We start from the raw sequence: 7,906 nt of genomic DNA on the forward strand, positions 1-7,906 counted from the left end.
TATTATTCACACCTTTTCATGCTCCTTGTATATTTTAGACCTTTTCATGCTCCTCGTATTATTCACACCTTTCCATGCTCCTCGTATATTTTAGACCTTTTCATGCTACTCGTATTTTTCAGACTTTTGCAAGCTCCTCGTATTTTTCAGACCTTTGCATGCTCCTCGTATTTTTCAGAACTTTTCACGCTCCTCGTGTTTTTCACAACTTCTCATGCTCCTCATATTGTTCACACCTTTTCATACTCCTCATATTATTCACAACTTTTTATGCTTCTGGTATTTTTCAGACCTTTTCATGCTCCTCCTATTTTTCAGAACTTTTCATTCTCCTCGTAAATCACAGCTTTTCATGCTCCTGGTATTTTTCAAACCTTTTCATGCTCTTCATATTTTACACACCGTTTCATGCTCTTCATATTTTTCACACCATTTCATGAACCTCATATTGTTCACAACTTTTCATGCTCTTCATAGTTTTCAGACCTTTACATGCTCTTCGTATTTTTCAGAATTTTTCTTGCTCTTCGTATTTTTCACAGCTTTTCATGCTCCTGGTATTTTTCACACCTTTTCATGCTCTTCATATACTTCAGAACTTTTCAAGCTCTTGATATTTTTCAGACCTTTTCAAGCTCTTCGTAGTTTTCACAACCTTTCATGCTCTGCACATTTTTCACACCATTTCAGGCTCTTCGTATGTTTCACACCTTTTCAAGCACTTCGTATTTTTCACAACTTTTCATGCTCTTCGTATTTTTCACACCTCTTCAGGCTCTTCGAAATTTTTCACACCTTTTCATATTTTTCACACCTTTTCATCCTCTTCTCATTTTTCCGTTTCATGCTTTTTGTATTTTTCAGACCGTTTCATGCTCCTCGTATTTTTCAGAACTTTTCATGCTCTTGATAGTTTTGAAACCTTTTCAGGCTCCTCGTATTTTTCAGACCTTTTCATGCTCCTCGTATTTTTCACACATTTCCATGCTCCTCGTATTTTTCACACCTTTTCACGACCCTTGTATTTTTCAGACCTTTCCATGCTCCTCGTATTTTTCACACCGTTTCATGCTCTTCATATTTTCAGATAGTTTCATGCTCCTCATATTTTTCACACGTTTCATGCTCTTCATATTTTTCAGAAAGCTCTTTGTATTTTTCAGACTTTTTCATGTTCTTGGTAATTTTTCACATCTTTTAATGCTCTCTGAATTTTTCACAACTTTTCATGCTTTTCGTGATTTTTCACAACGTTTCATGCTCTTCATATTTTTCACACCATTTGATGCGTTTGTACTTTTCACACTTTTTCATGCTCTTTGTATTTTTCACACATTTTAATGCTCTTCGTATATTTCACACCTTTTCATGCACTTCGTATGATTCACACCTTTTCATGCTCTTCATATTTTTCACACCGTTTCATGCTCTTCATATTTTTCACACCTTTTCATGCTCTTCATATTTTTCACACCATTTCATGCTCTTCATATTTTTCACACTGTTTCATGCTCTTCGTATTTTTGACACTTTTTCATGCTCTTCGTATATTTCACACCTTTTCATGCTCTTCATATTTTTCACACCGTTTCATGCTGTTCATATTGTTCACAACTTTTCAGGCTCCCCGTATTTTTCAGACCTTTTCATGCTCCTTGTGTTTTTCAGACCTTTTCATGCTCCTCGTATTTTTCAGACCTTTTCATCCTCCTCGTATTTATCAGACCTTTTCATGCTTCTCGTATTTTTCACACCTTTTCATGCTCCTCGTATTTTTCACACTTTTTCATTCTCCTCGTATTTTTCACACCTTTATATGCTCTTTGTATTTTTCACACCTTTTCATGCTCTTCCTGTTTTTCACACCTTTTCATGCTCTTCGTGTTTTTCACTCCTTTTAATGCTCTTCATATTTTTCAGGCCTTTTCATGCTCTTGATATTTTCCACACCTTTTCATGCTCTCCATGTTTTTCACACCGTTTCTTGCTCTTCGTGTTTTTCACACATTTCATGCTCCTATTTTTCACACTTTTCATGCTCTTCATATTTTTCACACCTTTTCATGCTCCTCGTATTTTTCACACTTTTTCCTGCTCCTCATATTTTTCAAACCTTTTCATGCTCTTCGAATTTTTCATTCATTTTCATGCTCTTCGTGTTTTTCACACCTTTTCATGCTCCTCGTATTTTTCACACTTTTTCATGCTCCTCATATTTTTCACACCTTTTCATGCTCCTCGTATTTTTCAGACCTTTTCATGCTCCTCGTATTTTTCAGACCTTGCCTGGTCCTCGTATTTTATAGACCTTTCCATGCTCTTACTATTTTTCAGACATCTTCATGCTCCTCTTATTTTTCAGACCTATTCATGCTCTTCGTATTTTTCAGAACTCTTCATGCTACTCGTATTTTTCAGAACTCTTCATGCTCTTCATACTGTTCACACGTTTTCATGCTCTTCGTATATTTCAGACCTCTTCAAATTCTTGATATTTTTCAGATCATTTCATGCTCCTCATATTTTTCACACCTTTTCATGCTCTTTGTAATATTTCACACATGTTCATGCTCTTCGTATTTTTGACACCTTTTCATACTCCTCGTATTTTTCACACCTTTTCATGCTCCTCGTATTTTTCAGACCTTTTCATGCTCCCCGTATTTTTCAGACCTTTTTATGCTACTTCTATTTTTCAGACCTTTACATGCTCCTCGTATTTTTCACACCTTTTCATGCTCTTCGTGATTTTCACGCATTTTCATGGTTCTCGTATTTTTTACACCATTTCATGTTCCTCGTTTTTTTTCAGACCTTTTCATGCTCCTCGTATTTTTCACACATTTTCATGCTCCTCGTATTTTTCACACCTTTGCATGCTCTTCGTGATTTTTACGCCTTTTCATGCTCTTTGTATTTTTCAGACCTTTTCATGCTCCGGGTATTTTTCAGAACTTTGCATGCTCTTCATATTTTTCAGAATTTTTCAACCTCCTCGTATTTTTCAGATCTTTTCATGCTCCTCATATTTTTCACACCTTTTCATGCTCTTCATATAGTTCACACCTTTTCATGCTCTTCATATTGTTCAGAACTTTTCATGCTCCTCGTATTTTTCACAACTTCTCATGCTCCTCATATTGTTCACACCTTTTCATACTCCTCATATTATTCACAACTTTTTATGCTTCTGGTATTTTTCAGACCTTTTCATGCTCCTCCTATTTTTCAGAACTTTTCATTGTCCTTGTAAATCACAGCTTTTCATGCTCCTGGTATTTTTCACACCGTTTCATGCTCTTCATATTTTACACACCGTTTCATGCTCTTCATATTTTTCACACCATTTCATGAACCTCATATTGTTCACAACTTTTCATGCTCTTCATAGTTTTCAAACCTTTACATGCTCTTCGTATGTTTCAGAATTTTTCATGCTCTTCGTTTTGTTCACAGCTTTTCCTGCTCCTTGGGATTTTTCACACCTTTTCATGCTCTTCATATTTTTCAGAACTTTTCAAGCTCTTCCTATTTTTCACAGCGTTTCATGCACTTCGTATTTTTCACACCGTTTAATTCTCTTCATATTTATCACACCTTTTCATGCTCTTTGTATTTTTCACCTTTTCATGCTCTTTGTATTTTTCACATCTTTTCATGTTCCTCGTAATTTTTCACAACTTTTCTTGCACTTCGTAATTTTTCACACCTTTTCATGCTCTTCGTATTTTTCACAACTTTTCGTGCTTTTTGTATTATTCACACCTTTTCATGCTCCTTGTATATTTTAGACCTTTTCATGCTCCTCGTATTATTCACACCTTTTCATGCTCCTCGTATATTTTAGACCTTTTCATGCTACTCGTATTTTTCAGACCTTTGCAAGCTCCTCGTATTTTTCAGACCTTTGCATGCTCCTCGTATTTTTCAGACCTTTTCACGCTCCTTGTGTTTTTCACAACTTCCCATGCTCCTCATATTGTTCACACCTTTTCATACTCCTCATATTATTCACAACTTTTTATGCTCCTGGTATTTTTCACACCTTTTCATGCTCCTCCTATTTTTCAGAACTTTTCATTCTCCTCGTAAATCACAGCTTTTCATGCTCCTGGTATTTTTCAAACCTTTTCATGCTCTTCATATTTTACACACCGTTTCATGCTCTTCATATTTTTCACTCCGTTCTATGCTCCTCATATTTTCAGACCATTTTTTGATCCTCATATTTTCACCCCGTTTCATGCTCTTCATATTTTTCAAACCATTTCATGCTCTTCGTATTTTTCACACCTTTTCATTATCTTTGTATATTTCACACCTTTTCATGCTCTTCGTTTTTTTCACACCGTTTCATGTTCTTCATATTTTTCACACAGTTTCATGCTCTTCATATTTTCACACCTTTTCATGCTCTTCATATTTTTCACACTTTTTCATGCTTTTCATATTTTTCATACAGTTTCATGCTCTTCATAATTTTCACACCTTTTCTTGCTCTTCATATTTTTCACTCCGTTCTATGCTCCTCATATTTTCAGACCTTTTTCATGCTCCTCATATTTTCACACCTTTTCATGCTCTTTGTATTTTTCTCACATTTTCATGCTCTTTGTATTTTTTCAGACATTTTCATGCTCTGGTAATTTTTCACACCTTTTCATGCTTTTCGTAATTTTTCACACCTTTTCATGCTCTTCATATATTTCACACCTTTTCTTGCTCTTCGTATTTTTCACACCGTTTCATGCTCTTCAGATTTTTCACACCTTTTCATGCTCTTCATATTTTTCACACGTTTTCATGCTTTTCATATTTTTCCCACCGTTTCAATGCTCTTCATATTTTTCACACAGTTTCATGCTCTTCATATTTTTCACACCTTTTCATGCTCTTCATATTTTTCACACTTTTTCATGCTTTCATATTTTTCACACAGTTTTCATGCTTCTCATATTTTTCACACCTTTTCATGCTCTTCGTATTTTTCCCACCTTTTCATGCTCTTCGATATTTTTCAAACCTTTTCATGCTTTTGAATTTTTCATACATTTCATGGTCTCTCGTGTTTTTCACACATTTTCATGCTCTTCGTATTTTTTACACCTTTTTCATGTCCTCATATTTTCAAACCTTTTCATGCTCATCATAGTTTTCACAGCTTTTCATGGTCCTCGGATATTTCAGACCTTTTCATGCTCCTCGGATTTTTCACACCTTTTCATCCTCTTCGAATTTTTCACACATTTTCATGCACTTCGTTTTATCCACAACTTTTCATGCTGCTAGTGTTTTTCACACCATTTCATGCTCTTCATATTTTTCAGACCATTTCTTGCTCCTCATATTTATCACACCTTTCTATGCTCTTCATAATTTTCACACCGTTTCATGCTCTTCATTTTTTCACACCTTTTCAGGCTCCTCATATTTTGAGACCTTTTCATGCTCTTCGTATTTTTCACACTTTTTAATGCTCCTCCCTGTTTTCCAGACCTTTTCATGCTCCTCGTATTTTTCAGACCTTTTCATGCTCCTCGTATTTTTGACACCTTTTCATGGTCCTCATATTTTTCAGACCTTTTCATGCTCCTCATACTTTTTCACACCTGTTCATATCTCCTAGAATTTTTTCAGATCTTTTCATGCTCCTAGTATTTTCAGACCTTTTCATGGTCCTCGTATATTTCAGACTCTTCGTACTCCTCGGATTTTTCACACCTTTTCATGCTCCTCGTATTTTTCCACACATTTTCATGCTCTTCGTGTTTTTCACACCTATTCATGATCCTCGTGTTTTTCACACCTTTTCATGCTCCTCATATTTTTCAAACCTTTCCATGCTCCTCATGTTTTCCAGACCTTTTCATGCTCCTCGGATTTTTCACACCTTTTCATGCTCCTCGTATTTTTCACACATGTTCATGCTCTTCGTGTTTTTCACACCTATTCATGCTCCTCGTGTTTTTCACACCTTTTCATGCTCCTCGTATTTTTCACACCTTTTCATGCTCTTCGTATTTTCAACCCTTTTCATGCTCTTTGAATTTTTCATACAATTTCATGCTCTTCGTGTTTTTCACACATTTTCATGCTCTTCGTGTTTTCACACAGTTTAATGCTCTTCGTGTTTTTTACACTCTTTCATGGTCCTCATATTTTTCAAACCTTTTCGTGCTCTTAGTATTTTTCACACCTTTTCATGGGTCCTCGTATATTTCAGACCTTTTTTTGTGCTCCTCTGCATTTTTCACACCTTTTCATGCTCTTCGAATTTTTCACACATTCATGCACTTCGTTTTATCCACAACTTTTCATGCTGCTCGTGTTTTTCACACCATTTCATGCTCTTCCTATTTTTCAGACCGTTTCATGCTCCTCCTATTTATCACACCTTTCCATGCTCTTCATAATTTTCACACCGTTTCATGCTCTTCATATTTTCACACCGTTTAATGCTCTTCATATTTTTCAGACCTTTTCATGCTCCTCGTATTTTGCCCACCGTTTCACGTTCTTCGTGTTTTCACACCATTTCAAGCCCTTTGTATTTTTCACACCTTTTCGTGCTCTTCATATTGTTCACACCTTTTCATGCTCCAAGTAATTTTTAGACCTTTTCATGCTCCTCGTGTTTTTCAGAACTTTTCATGCTCCTCGTATTTTTCAGACCTTTTCATGCTCCTCGTATTTTTCAGACCTTTCCATGCTCCTCGTATTTTTCAGACCTTTACATGCTCCTCGTATTTTTCACACATTTTCATGCTCTTCGTGTTTTTCACACCTATTCATGCTCCTTGTGTTTTTAACATCTTTTCATGCTCCTCGTGTTTTGCAGAGCTTTTCATGCTCCTCGTATTTTTCAGACCTTTTCATGTTCCTCGTATTTTTGACACCTTTTCATGCTCCTCATATTTTTCAGAACTTTTCATGCTCCTGGTATTTTTCAGACCTTTTCCCGCTCCTTGTATTTTTCAGACCTTTTCGGGCTCCTCCTATTTTCAGGCCTTTTCATGCTCCTCGTATGTTTCACACCTTTTCATGCTCCTCATATATTTCACAACTTTTTATGCTCTTCATATTTTTTACATATTTCATGCTCCTCATATTTTTCATACCATTTCATGCTACTCATATTTTTCACATCTTTTCATGCTCCTCATATTTTTGACACCTTTTAAAGGTCATCATATTTTTCTACCGTTTCATGCTCTTGATATTTTCACACGGTTTCATGCTCCTCGTATTTTTCAGACCTTTTCATGCTCCTACTAGTTTTCCCACCTTTTCATGCTCCTCATATTTTTCGCACATTTTCTTTCTCATCGTATTTTTCACACCTTTTCATGCTCCTCGTATTTGTGACACCTTTAATGCTCCTCGTATTTTTCACACCTTTATATGCTCTTCGTATTTTCAATCCTTTTCATGCTCTTCGAATTTTTCACACATTTTCATGCACTTCGTGTTTTCCACATTTTTTCATGCTGCTCGTGTTTTTCACACCATTTCATGCTCTTCATATTTTTAACACCGTTTCATGCTCTTCATATTTTCACACCGTTTCATGCTCCTCATATTTTTCACACCTTTTCATGCTCCTCGTATTTTTCACACCCATTCATGCTCCTTGTATTTTTCAGACCTTTTCATGCTCTTCATATTTTTCACACCTTTTCATGCTCCTCTTATTTTTGAAACCTTTTCATGTTCCTCATATTTATCACACCGTTTCATACTCCTCATATTTTTCACACCTTTTCATGTTCCTCGTATTTTTTAAACCTTTTCATGCTCCTCATATTTTTCAGACATTTTCATGCTCCTAGTATTGTTCACACCTTTTCATGCTCCTCGTTTTTTTCACACCTTTTCATATTCCTCGTATTTTTCACACCTATTCATG

Source organism: Dama dama, unplaced genomic scaffold, assembly GCF_033118175.1.
Source record: "Dama dama isolate Ldn47 unplaced genomic scaffold, ASM3311817v1 ptg000088l, whole genome shotgun sequence".
NCBI lineage: Eukaryota > Metazoa > Chordata > Mammalia > Artiodactyla > Cervidae > Dama > Dama dama.